The sequence below is a fragment of the Notechis scutatus genome, chromosome 2, assembly GCF_049901735.1.
Source record: "Notechis scutatus isolate UNSWTSFEM ecotype Mainland chromosome 2, rNotScu1.2, whole genome shotgun sequence".
NCBI lineage: Eukaryota > Metazoa > Chordata > Lepidosauria > Squamata > Elapidae > Notechis > Notechis scutatus.
Genome location: NC_142010.1, coordinates 199,834,770 through 199,849,165, shown reverse-complemented (window position 1 = coordinate 199,849,165; position 14,396 = coordinate 199,834,770). Strand labels below are relative to the sequence as shown.

Sequence of the window (14,396 nt, the reverse complement as noted above, 5' to 3'; positions counted from 1 at the left end):
CAGCAGACAAGCATTAAAAGGATGAAATCACTATCCAAACTTACCATGTCATCATTTGACCATAGGCTGCACATTTCATAGTTAAAATGCTCTGGAAAGATTCATTTTGAGTTTATTTTTATCCTAAGGCAATTATTGTTTTGAATGTTGCAGACAAACCAAAGGAGTTTGGAGATAAATTTTTTTTCAGTAGTAACAGTCAAACATTTCTAAAATTATTATTGCCTTTAACCTATTTTACCACCCCTCAACCCAAAAACTGTTTTTCAACCATGACAGAACTGAAGTATTCCCATATTTCTACATCATGCCAGTTGTTCATTTGACTTAAGAGGTTATTGGGTAAAACATGTTACCCAATATATTAATCTCTTTTATTATCACTATTATTCATCTCTTGCTGTTAAGAACTAGTTGTCTTGGCAGAAGGCTCAGAACAAAAGATATCCTAGGTAAAACCTCTATGATGAATTAGGGAATTCTAATACTCTGGCATGACAGGAACAGCAAAGAAATATTAGGGCCAAGTAAGATTTAAGGTCACGATCTCATAAATAACTATTTCCTAACCACAAGCATATTACCTGGCAATTTTTATTAGAAGGTTTATCTTAATTGTTCTTTCTTGTTTCTGGGATACTGGAGACCAATTTGTAGGTTTGGAAATTTTGGTTGATATTTTATTTTGCAGGTAGTCCTCAACTTACAACAGTTCATTTCGTGACCATTCAAAGTTACAATGGCACTGAGCTTCCGGTTTGCAGGGCTTCGGCAGTAGGCAGGATTCCGCGATCGTGCGCGGTTTCTGCCTGGGCTCGCCGCTGGAGCGTCCCGAGCCAGTCTGGCTTCAGGGCTAAGCCACCCCGTAAAGGTGGCAAAGAGGGGGGAGATCCCAGCAGGGTCAAGGGAAGTCGCATCTTTCCTCCCCGGCTGGCTAAACTTCCTTTCCTGAAGGCGAACGAGCAGCAGTCAGAAATGGCCGCCTCAAAGAAGCACTCATCCGGAAAAGAAAGTGCAGGAGGAAGTTAAGAAGTGAAAGTTTTGGCTGACCGGGATAAGAAGCAACAACCAAGGTATCCTGGAATTTAAATTTTAAAAAAAGATACATCGTTCCCAAAGAAGATTCGGAAGCAGCGAATGAAAGGGAAAAGGGAAAGTTTTTTTTTCTTTCACTCTCCTTCCTTATGTTGACAGTGAACAGAGATGAATGAGAAATCGGAAAAACCCGCTTTGGCATCAAGAGGTAATTAAACTGGATAATTAAATGTCAAGGGGACAATAAGGATTTCTGAATACAAAGTTACAACGGCACTAAAAAAAGTGACTCATAGTTACAAGCTTTGTAGCATCCCCATAATCATATGGTCAACATTCACATGCTTTGCAACTGGTTCATCTTTATGCCTGTTGCTGGGTCCCACAGTCATGTGATCGCGCTTTGTGACTCTCAAACCAGATTCACTTAACAACAGTGTTACTAACTTAACAACTGCAGTGATTCGTTTAACAACTGTGGCAAAAAAGGTTGTAAAATGGGGCAAAATTACCTTAACAAATGTCTCACTCAACAACAGAAATTTTGGGCTAAACTGTGATCATAAGTCAAGGTAGTTGCAAGCTGCTTAGTCTTACATGTATAAACATGGAATCATAGAATAACATACAAGGATCCATCTCCCAAATGTTTTTTGCAATTCAGTGGAAAAATATTTGGATTACGGTCATGGCGTTTGTGCTATTTCTAGATTAATTCCATAGCCTTTCAATTTCATTTCCAGTGCAGGGAACTGCTCCGAACCTCTTTTTTCAGCTGAACCTCTTTGCCTTGCTTTGAACTTCAGCTGTCCTGGGAACTCTTGCTGCTTGGCAACCTGCATCCTTGTCTTTAGCTGTACAGAAGGGCGAATTATTATATTATCACCATTAATGGGAGGAAAATTTGAACAATACTTTTTTTCTTCTGGCAAAAATTAAAAGAAACCCTTTGGTTCTGAGAATACCATGGACATCCAAGAAAACAAACAAACGCATCATCAAGCAAATCAACCCAGAATTCTCACTTTAGGCACAAATAGCCAGACTTAAATTATCATAAGAGCCATGGTAGTGCAATGGTTGGAGTACAGTACTACAGGCTACTTCTGCTGACTGCTTGCTGCCTGCAATTTGGCAGTTCAAATCTCACCAGCTGAAAGTTGACTCAGCTTTCCATCCTTCCGAGGTGGGTAAAATGAGGACCCAGAGTGTTGAGGGCAATGTGATGATTCTTGAAACCACTTAGAGAGGGCTGTGAAGTGGTATATAGTGCTAAGTGCTATTGCTATCTTGCTTTGGACACATTATGCAAAGACCTAGCTCTCTGGAGAAGGCGCTAATCATTGCTAGGAGAGGTGGAGGGAAAGAGAAGAGACAACCAGCAACAAGGTGAAGGGACTCAGTTGTAGTGTCAATGGATGCATTGTTGGAAGACCTCAAAGACCAGGTTAGGGGCAGATTTCCCTGGAGAAAATGTGTGTGGTTAAGATTCAACAGTGATTGGATGACACAGAATCAAACAAGGAAGCACCAGTCCCCAGAGAGATCCAGAATCCCTGATGCTCACACTATGTCAGAAGACAATAAGCCACACTTCCTACAACTTGCACAATACTTTCCTTGGAAGTCCTACTCTGCTTCAGCAGCTGGTAAGTTCAGACTTCAATGAGACCGACAGAATAGCTGTCAAAATGGTAATGGCCAGAAAAAGCCGCTTGAAAGGCTGATGCCAGGGAAGAAGTGCCTAGCTTCAAGCAAAATCTATAATGGTGCCCATTTTCTTCTCCACTAAACATATTGACATGCAGGTAGTCTTCGACTTACGACCACAATTGAGTCCAAAATTTATGTTGCTAAGTGAGAAATTTGTTAAGTGAGTTTTGCCCCATTTTTCAACTTTTCTGGCCTCATTCACTTTGAATGGCTTCCCCATTCACTTTGCTTGTCACAAAAGGTGATCGACCACATGACCCCAGGCTATTGCAACCATCATAAATACGAACCAGTTGCCAAGCATCTGAATTTTGATCTTGTGACCATGGGGATGTTGCAACTGTCATGAGAAAAACAGTCATACATCCCTTTTTCAGTGCCAATGTAACTTTGAACAGTCACTAAGTGAACTGTTATAAGTCAAGGACTACCTATATTATATTTTAGCTGTGATCCACATTCCCCTGATTTAAATCTCTTTCAATATTGCAACTCTGGTCCAAAAATGGTTATGTTGTTTGCAGTGCCTTTATAACTAGTGTTCTATCCATCCATGAATTAGGTATACATGACAAATTACTCAAAATCTTTAACAAACATTTTTGTGGGTGGGGATGGCTAGGCATATTCCTTTCCCATTTACTGCCATGATTTTTTGCATTGTTTTTGAAGATTTCCCAAGCTAAAATTGGAAGTAGCCTAGAGAGTTCAGGAATTATTAGGCTGTGAAACAGAATCCACTGGGTACATTAGTAGCTTCCTGTATGGTTCTAATTGTAATCTGTATCCAAATAGATCTGATACTACAGAGCTTTTTTGGCTGTGTGTACACAGTGCATCCCATTCATCTTATGGCTGGCCAGCTCATATTATGCTGTAATAAGCTTTTTATGTGAGAATTGTGCAAGTTCATCATTCTTGACTATTCCATATATATCAATGACATCTATGAAGGACCAATTCTTGCAATGAAACTTAGCTGGCCACTAGGCAAGTTTGCATTTTGTCATGTTTTTTTAAAGTGTGTGTGTGGATCTCTCTCTCTCTCTCTCTACTTTTGCAGTGCCGACATAAGTTTGAATGGCCACTAAACAGGGCAATCATAACCAAAGACTACCTATAATCCAAAGCCATAAAGTCCTCCCAGAATCCACAAATGCAATGATTAACTATCTTGATTATGTTTTCCTGATTTTGAAATTATTTCTAATAAAAAAACTTGGCACTCTTCAAACTGATACATTTTCCCCCGCTGGGGCAACACTTACCCACTCCCAATATTTGCCCTGGTGCTGATGGCTTATGACTAATGTGCATTGATCTTGCAGTGGTAACACCTAAATAAATTTGAATGAAGCTGAGCATTTTATTCTGCAACAAACCTGAACCCTGATGTCTTTTGTTGAGTGACTATTTAACATAAACATCCAAAGATCTTGAAAAGAAAGGCTCAGAGTAATGTGCACCTAGCATCTTTGGATGTAATCCAACGTATTTGCAAAACAAAGCTCATGATGCAAAATGGAAATGCAGGGTCCAAAATTTAGCTGAATGCCCTGTGGCTTTCTCACCTGAAACACATCCCCCTAAATCAGAGGTCTCCAAACTTGGCAACTTTAAGACTTGTGGACTTCAACTTCCAGAATTCTCCAGCCAGCTATGGACAATTCTGGGAGCTGAAGTCCACAGTTCTTAAAGTTGCTAAGTTTGGGGACCCCTGCCCTAAATAGTCAGGCTTTGCTAGTTTGAAGAAGGCCCAGGACAGGACCTGTCCTGAAATACAGCTTTCCATAACTCCAAACTTATTAACTCAAAACATATTGTTCACGTTTGGCAGAACCTTTATTTTGAAATGTCGGTCCAGGTTTTCTCAAACGTTTTCTAAAGCGTAGAAACCGTATCATTTCTGAAGGCTCTATAAAGGACATATGAGAGAGGAGCTTGCCTTCAAGGCTCCATTTATGGTCTTCCTAGGGCTAACCCCAACCACTCAGCTGTTTGGCTACACTTTCTTCTCATCCCAGAGATGGGAAGAAATTGTGTTTGCACAAATCACACTGTTCCCATAGCGGGTGCTTAAAGTGCACATGGGGACATCCTGTACTGCCTTCCATGCAGCTCCACCACCATGTGACAATGTAAGAACAGCAATTGATGTCCAGTATTTATCCTCTTAATATTTCACCACAGGATTATCGATTTAATATATGAAGTCACTTTTTCTATAATGTGCAACAGTACTATGACACATTTATATAGATGCTGCTATCTAGTGGCCATCCGGATTTTTGCAGGGTGGAATCAGAAACCAGAATACTACGTTATGGTATGTTGCTTAATGTTTAAATGGCAGCATCTATTAAATTATTTCATAGGAGAACCAGAACTGTCCTGTTAGAGAAAGAAAAGTCTATCATAAACATCTCATACATGCAAAAAAAAAAAAAAGAATTTAAATAATGAGGCAAAGATGAATTGGTCTACTCCATCAAGACTTTTATATTTTTCTACAGACTTTATATTTTTGCTGTGGACTATTCAGGACAGAGGAACATAGGAGGTATTGCCATTATCAATAAAAATAGCTAATTCAAAATTTACAGAGGGGAAAGGTCACAGGGTAAGCCACTAATAATTGCTGCACAAGGAAGAATTCTAGAAGAACCTGTTTATCTGCAGTTATCTGTCAAATTCATGATGATTTTTCTCAAATACTGAGAATTTGTAATTCAATTTACTGTATTTTAATTCAATTTACTGTATTTCCTGTCATGTTTTCATGATATTTGCAACAAACATGCCAACACTAGAGTTTTGGCTGTTATTTCTTAGTATTTTTTTTATAAGGATGCACAATGTTGAATTAATTAAGACAGTTCCACTAGAAGTGTGGTTCTAAATTCCAAGTAAACACAGGAGGGCAAATGACGCTTTGCCGTTTTGCTGTTGATTGCTTAAGAGGCCACAATAGTTTGCGCGTCTTATTAGATTTTGTGTCAGTTCTCCAGAAAGTAGAGCAAATTAATGACCATGTTCTAAGAGAGGAAGATGCTACAAAACTGTCAAGTGAACAGTATAGGGCAAAATCCAGATGTGTCAAGTCAACACTTCGGCTCATTTTGAGAAACATATTTTCCCAACGATTCTCTGCAACACAGGTATGAACGGCATATACATGTATTCCTCAACTTACAAACCATTCATTTAATGACTGTTCAAAGTTATAGCAACACTGGAAAAAGTGACTAAGTTATGACTGTTTTTCACACTTGCAAGCATTGCAGGATCCTCATGGCCATATGATCAAAATCTGAGTACTTAGCAACTAGAATGCATTTGTGACAGCTGCACAGTCTCAGGATCATATGATCAACATTTATAGGTTTACCAGTCAGCTTCTGATAATTAAGGTCAATGAGGGAAATCAGATTTGCTTAACTACCACACAATTCCCTTAACAATTGCAATGATTCATCTAACAACTGTGGCAAAAAGAACATAAAATGAGGCAAAAATCATTTAACAATGGCCTTGCTTAGAAACGGAATTTTGGGATTCAATTTGATTGGAAGTCGGGGAATGCCTGTGGTCATTTCATATTTTTTTTCATGACTACAGTAAAAAACAACACCTCTCTAATTCACCATAGTTTCCCATTTTGTCCAAATAGGGAAATTTTGTTTGCAAGATATGTAATGATATAGTATCTTCAATTGCGGATGAGGAAATGAGGAATCGATGTTTATGGGTAAAATGTCAGCTCAGAGCAATAAGGAAGATTTTCACTTGCCAACATTTTCGCCCTTAACATTTCAATCCTATTTTGTTATTGAACAGTTTAGTTAACTACATCGAACACTGACTGAAAGGCCTACACAATAAAGGGTCATTTTTATTTGGCATCACTAGTCAGAAGTTCTGCTTTCCAATTTCAGTGTAAGGAATTTAAGCTGTATGTTCGCAATCAAAAAACTTCATGGATACACTTTTAAGAGATGTCCACAATGGGGAGAGTGTCCAAACTGCTTGAACTTATCATGGGTCAAAGCCCCATCCCTTTCTCTACACACACACACACACACACACATATATATATATATTGATATAGGTTCAAAGAGGGGGGATTTGATCACATAGTTGTACCCATCATCCTAATCGCCCCGAGTCTCCTCCCCACCATCCCAAGTCATTGTGGATACTTCTGGATGCCATGAAATTACTTCCTGCCTCCCCTCAAGTCCCAGAATTTTCAGAATTCTCACAGTAGCTGGCAAATTTACCGCACACCTGGAGGGCATCTGAAGAAAACATAGCGTAAGACATGAATAATGGATATGCGTCCACTTGCAAAATCTCTTCTAAAATTAAGTAGGGTAATATGCTCCTGGTGACCAGACCTCCCATAATTATCTGGTACTTTCAGCTGGGAATTCTGGGAATTGCAAACCCAGCACATCTGGACAGCACTGGTTTTAATTCTATTCTAGATTATCCACTAATTGATGCTATTTATTTTTGGTATGTGTGGATCTTCTGTTTTTCAAAAGATATCGTTGGGTCATATACACTGGCAATCCCTATTTATCACTTCAGCCACTACAAAGGAACTTGTCTATGGAGATTCTCAGTCATCCAGGTCATGGCTGCCCCAAAGGTGCTTTTTCAAAAGGCAACTGGACTTTCTGGTTTTTTCCATTGAAGATGTGTCACTTCTCATCCAAGAACTGAAGAAACTTCTTGGATGAGAAGTGAAATGTCTTCAAAGGAAAAACCAGAAAGTCCAGTTGCCTCTTGAAAAAGCACTTTTGGGACTATAATGGAACTTGTAACATTTTTCAGCATTCCTCATTTCTGGCTTTATATAGAGCCTGTTCTCACATCGTCTAATACAGGAATCCCCTACCCCCCGGCCTAGATGTGTAAGATCTAGGTTGCACATGAAACCACCACCACCTTGGTCCATGGGAGACTATTTTTCTCCTGAAACAGATCCCTGGTGCCAGAGAGGTTGGGACTGCTGCACTAATATATTTGACCAATGAAAGCTGCATGTGTTTAAAAAAATGCTCTGTCACTAGTGTTGATTGGCCTACATATGAACAGACTTAAAGTAACCTGCCCAAAAAAACATCAATGAGCTCCAAAGTAGAGCTGAGTATATTTTGTACCTAAACGAAGCAATCTCACCATTTATGATACAGGATTGTTCACCTGCTGGCATCAGCTACTGGCCTCAGAACCAGCATGTCCCAAATGTATTTCTTTGTGAAGCAAGTGGAGATAGTCCTTGTCTAGTGACAACTGGGACCCGGAAGACATTAAGCAAAGTGATCACTAAGTGAAAATCACATGACCACGCTTGTTTTTATAATTTTATTTCCCTTTTCATTTGCTTCTTGCTACCTCCTTTGATTGAACTTAAGATTGTTTCTCTTTGAGGACATCTTGGTACAGAGTACACAAGCAAGTGAAAGTAAGGGCAGAGATGCTGCAGAGGTTGTAAATAGGACTGTTCCTAAGGGATTTTTTTTTGCACCATTGTAAACTTTGGATGGTCACTAAATGAGATAGTCACTCAGTGTGTATTACCTGTAAAGGCATTGTGGTATTATGGTTAAAAGGGCTGGAGTAGATTGAGCCCATCTCAAGACCACGCTCAGCCCTGGAAATTCAGTTCCTGGTTAATTTAGGGCAAATCACTCAGAATAACAGTTGGAAGGGACCTTGTAGGTCATCTAGTCCAACCCCTCACCCAAGCAGGAGACCCTACATCATTTTTGACAGATAGCAGTCCAGTCTCTTCTTGAAAGCTTCCAGTGATGAAGCTCCCACAACTTCTGAAGGCAAGCTGTTCCACTGGTTGATTGTTCACACTGTCAGAAAATTTCTCCTTATTTCTAGGTTGATTCTCTCCTTGATCACTTTCCATCCACTATTCCTTGGCTGGACATGAGGTGCTTTGGAAAATAGGTTGACCCCCTCCTCTCTGTCTCCCGGGATTCTGATTATGGTAGAAACGGAAATGGGAGAGTTCTGTACATCACCTTGAACTCCTAGGGGAAGGGCAGGGTTAGGCTTCAGAAGCAATGGGGCAATGCAAACCTGATACTAGGAAATCTGAACAAATTACGAAAATCTAGCAAGGCTTCCCCCTTTCAGTTAGCATTTCAAACTGACTAAAATCAAGAAGGTATTAGAGCACTTTGTTTGCAACATCCTCCTCTTTATATAAAAAAAAGTTACTTGAGACCCAAAGTAATCCTATCTCTCTGATCTCTCAGCCTGTGGCTGGTGGAAACTAAAAGGAAACAAAATGTAAGAGGGATCGCTGCATCTTCAGCACGCCCTTAGTAAAAAAAATAAAAAAATAAAATAAATGCACCAAGCCAAAAAAGAACAGCAACCAAAACATAGCTTCACTTCGCCTCGAATTCCCGCCAGTCCTCCAGGGGGTAAACAAACAAGATTCCCCGAGGTCGGGATTCTGGCTGGAAGGGGGCGTGCATAAGCGCACCAACGTGCCTACCGTCCCTGTCCTATTGTTTCTCTTATTCTTTTATTTTTCTTATATGTACCCATTTCATGTATTCACAACTATGTATACACTTATACTTATTATCTTGTAAACAATTGGCAAATCAAATCAAATAAATAAATAAATAAAGGTGATCTCTTGGCGCAACGGCTCAGGATCGCCCCCTAGAAGAGCCGCCGCGGTGGGTGTCCCCCGCGTGGGGAGGGGGGGGCGGCTGGTGGGAGCAGCGCGCTCGGCTGCCTCTTTTGGGGGAAGCGTCCAAAGATAAGGGACGCGGGTGCCGCACAGCCTGTTCTGCGGAATGTTCGCTACGTGGCTGAGGCAGATTCCTCATGTTCTATGCAGCTTTGATGTGCTGGAACGAAGGAGAGGCATTCCTCCCGGCCGAGAAGGGGCGTCCGGCAGCCGCCACGCGATGCCCACGGCCCTTCCCTCCTGGTGGGGGTGAGAGAGGGTCCCCAGCGGGGATAGCTCGAGGAGAGGGGACTGTTTTCGTCGGGCACCTCCCCCCGCCCCGCTGCCTCTCTCGCGCGCGAGCCAGAGCGGAGCAGGAGGAACCCCGCGGGCGACTGAAGAAATTCCCACAAAAGCGGGCCGTGTAATTTGAAACCACCACAAAGTGTTTCCCGCCCACACACACACAGCTGGATTTCACCCAGCTCTGGCGTAACCCCTTCCCACGTTAAAAAAAAAAAAAAAAAGAAAGGGGGAAAAAAAGAAGTCCAACCGCGGCGACACCCTATCCAGGGAAATAAATCTCACGACTGCCGGCTGCGCATGTTTGGCGCCCGGGGCTGCCCAGCGAGGGAAGAGAGAAAGTAAACAGAGACGCGCCGGCAATGCCAGCCGTGGCTTCCAGGAGGGAAGCAACAGCTGCGGCGCCCCTCCCCTCTTCCCCCCCCCCACTCGCTCTGCTTTCGGAAGGCGCTTTTGCTCCCGGCTGAGGTGGGGGGGGGGCGGCAGAAAGAGGTGCCCCCCCACCTGCCCGCGCTGCCCTTGTGGCGGGGACTGAATGGGCGCCCCCGCCAGTGCCAGAAGCACGGTTGCTCCGGCAGTGCGGCGGCTGCCGGGGAGAAACGCCGTGCAAAGTGAACTGGAAAATGCGGGGCCGGGCAGCGGGGAGGAGGACATCCTGGCCTCATCAATAAGCCTTGGGCGCTCCCCTCTCTTGACGAGCCGCCCGCGCGCGGGGGCCATGGGTTTGAGGGGTGCGGCAGGCTGCGGGCAAAAACCGAGCCGGCGAGCGCGCTCTTTCCGTGTGTACAACATGGAGGCATGCGGGAGGCTGGGAGGCGGAGGGAGGGAAGGAGGGAGGAGGCGAGGAGGAAGGAACGGTGGGTTATTTGAGGTGAAACGGGGAGGAGACGGAAAGAGGCGGCGGAGGGGCTGAGGAGAGGAAGGAGGCGACTGCCACCGACACCGCCGCGGCTGCGAGGCGGGAATGAAGGGGGAGTTGGGTGTGTGACAGGCGGCGAGGGAGGTGGTGGGCGGCCGGGGAGGAAGCGAAACGCCGGGGGAGGAATGGAGGGGACAAGAAGCGGAGGAATGGGGGCGTGGGGGGACACGAGAGCGTTGATGTCATGCCTCGCAGCGGGAGATCTCACATAATGCGAGGGGGCGTGGGCCTCGGAGGCTGAGGCGAAGATTATCGTTTGCCAGAACAACCTGTTTCCTTCCAGAACCCGCGTTTCCCTATTATAGACCTTTTCCTTCTGGGCGCTGCTCAAGAATCTCGGGTCACCCGAGTCTCCCCACCCCACCCGCGCTTGCTAGAGCCAGGATCCCCGAGCACGGCCGGACACGGATCCTTGAATAGGTCCCCTTTGGAAAAGGGCCAAGTGGGCGTGGGAGGGTGCATGCACGAGCAGGTTTGATGAGGCGCGCTTTTAGGGTCACCTCCAGAAAGGGAAAAGGGAGGCTTAACAGGGGCAACCACCCGGGGACGTGGCCGGAGAGGCTTTTACGTACAGTATTTGAGCGAGGAGAGGAGGAAGAGGGAAGGCGAGAAAAGGAGAGGGCGGAGATGGCTCACACTGCTAACACACACACGCACACACCCTCTTCAGGAAACGCGCCCATCTGAATCACAGCTAAAGGCGTGGGGGGCGGAGGGAAGCTCCAAGGTATACAGATAATTCCAAATGTGTCATTTGCGTACACGCGTGCCACAATGGAGGCCGATGCAGGGGGGGCTTTTTTTTTAAGGAAAAAAATAACCCAGAAGAACCCCCGGGGTTAATTATTTCGGGGGCCTAACCCGTCCGTTTATAAACAGGCAGAGGTTTCGGTTCGTTTTCCTTATTTCATTGAAGCCGCGCGCTCTTGGGGTGAGCGAAAGTCTTCCTCCTCCACCACCGCAAGGGTGTGCGTGCGTGTAAAAGGGTGGAGCCGGCTACCTCAAAATACCTTGTTGCACCAGCGGCTTTCCAAACATTTTCCATTTCACCATACGCCGCGAGGGCGGGGTTAGGTGGCGGGCGGTCGATTTACCTCGCGCCAATTTTTGCAGGCGGTTCGCGCGCATTTGCCACCGAAAAGTGCAAACGCCGGGATCTGTGAAAGAGCCGCCTTCAACCCTGAAGCGGGAAGAGGGGAAAACCTCGCCCAGCATTTCCACTGGATGAAAGCAGCTTGGCCTTAGGCCAGATGTCACGCAGCTACCTTAAGCTGTCACTGGGCTGCTCTCCCCATTCCTCCCCATCCAGCTTCCCTCTTCTTTCTATCTGTTTCTGTCTGTCTCGGAGGTGGAGGTGCTAATTTCAGTGCAGCTCACGTGGGTATGGACGCCCTGAGCTTCATGCACAAGCTGGGGGCGGGCTCACCAGCCCCCAATCTAGGGCAGTTTGTTCAACTGCAGTAAAGGGAGCTCGATGTTCCAGCAGCGAAGGGATTTCTGAGAACTGGGACTGTGTCCTCAGATGAACTCCTCTCCTTCTCCTTCTCCTCCTCCCTCCTGCCGCCTGCAGAACAGCTTTAAAAGGGCGATGTCTGTACTTTTGCCTGAACAGCATGTGGCTCGGATGCACGTACATCTGCAGCCTGCAGTGCAGTCTGTTGGTGTGGCCCCACCAGTGTTCGCTCTGCATTGAATAGTCGAAATTTGCTGTAGAAAGTTCTGTAAACAAAGTTATGTTGGGGGGACACACCAGGAATGCTGGGTGTTAGCTGGGAAGGTTACAAATCCAGTCCCTTTCCTAGCATGCAAGCAGTACAGAGCTGGCTTCTCTTCCAAAGGAGAATTGATTCCCCCTGCAAGGCAGAGAACAACTTCAGCTATTCTGTTGTTTTGCAAAAAAAAAATTTTGGGGGGGTAGGGTGTCTTAAAAAAAAAAAACAAATGCATTTACAGAAAACTAAATCCTGAAAATGTAGCTTTCTTATCTGCTTTGCCTCACCATTAACAGTATCAATTCCTTCTTTATCTTCTTCTCAGGGTATTCTGTTCTCCACCCACCCCAATTGTTTTGGAATGTTCTTCTGATAATTATGCACGCCAGACCTTACCCATTTTTCCCCCTCATAACCTTTGCACAAGAGGCCTTCCTTCATAGAGGAAGCAGTAACTAGGCAAACAAAGAGCAGACAAGGGCTTGTTCTGCATTTCCAGATGGAGCTTTTGTTCCTGTAAATAGATTAGGTTTAAATAGATTTAGTAAATAGATTTAGTTTTAGTCTTTTTAAACCAATAGTCTATCTCAGGGGTGTCTTGGGAGACAAGCTTAAGACATTCTGCATATATTGAACAGCAGAAACAAATAACCAGTATATGCACCTTATATTAAATACATGGTTAAAACTTTTAGCATCCTAGTTTTATCTTGTAATAAAACAATTGTGCATGCAAATCATGCATCTAGCCCAGTTTTTCCCAACCCCTAAATTTTTCAGTTTTGCCATAGGGGTTAGGAAAAACTGGGCTAGATGCATGATTTGCATGCACAATTGTTTTATTACAAGATAAAACTAGGATGCTAAAAGTTTTAACCATGTATTTGAATACATATCTGAACAGGCTACATAGTGAAAATGAAAATGGGAACGGTTGTAATAGGGACACTTCTGTTGTTTCTTACTTCATTTGAACTATCTCTTTCCTTTGTAGTGTCTTACAATATCACTCAGGTATTTTAAACCCGTCCTTATTTTTTGTTATATAGGCACAGCGATGATTGGATAATGCCATAAGTCAGGAGTTGGGAAATGGCTCTGGTTAAGAGCTAGGCCACAATACTGATTATCTGTCTAAATATTACTTCATTCACTTTCCCAATTACATTTTATTTTAAAATAACAGGCCAGCTTTACAAAATTGCTCTAAAAATGACCAAGGAAACTACTGCCAACATCATTAACCATGTGAGGAACATATTTAAGGCATATGCACATGTATCAAATACATAAGCAGATCATAAAACTGCTTAAAAGATTTGTTTGGGTAAGTCTAATGGAATCTAAAAATTGCTGAAAGAAACAATTAACAATGCATGTCATATCTGAACTTACAGGTCACAGTCTTCCAGAATAGTTTTATCTACTCAGCAATTCCCAGAGAATTCAGTTCAATTCAAGATGTGTAGATCATTATAATATGCACACTTAAGGGGAAGTGAGTGGCATTTGTTTTAAAATATGTGTGTGTATTAAATCAATGTGTGCATATTAATAATTGCTTCAGTTCTACAGTATTTCTGAAAGGTCTTCATGCTGTAAAACTGGAGAGATGATGTGTTATATTGCAGTATGTTCCAGATTTAACAATAAACTCAATGATTAAATTAAATTATGTGTATATGATTAAATTGATTAAATTAAATTATGTGTATATAGATGTGTATTATGTGTATTTATTATATGGATCTTCCCTTTTTGCTTCCCTACCAAGACCCTTGGTACTTTACCCTACTAATTTATGCCACTTTACTTCTCTTTGTCCTATATGATTTGGACTTGACTTGAAATCGAGCTTTAAATTTTTCTAATAAATGGTACAATGCTATACAATAGTTATTTATTTGTCTACATTTGTATGCCTTCTACTCATGTAATTCTAAGATGTAAACACATGGGAAGGTGCAATATAAGACATGTCTATGGGAAGGTAAAGCACAAGACA

At 43.2% G+C, this 14,396-nt stretch overlaps 1 long non-coding RNA gene across 1 annotated transcript; it reads right to left on the bottom strand.

Moving 5' to 3' along the window:
* Positions 1-8,107: 8,107 nt before the first annotated feature.
* Positions 8,108-12,175, bottom strand: LOC148132468 (uncharacterized). Its single transcript, XR_015748039.1, has 2 exons — positions 11,690-12,175; positions 8,108-8,801 (listed from the first exon to the last, which is right to left on the bottom strand). It is a non-coding gene; the product is annotated as an uncharacterized LOC148132468 (long non-coding RNA).
* Positions 12,176-14,396: the final 2,221 nt, after the last annotated feature.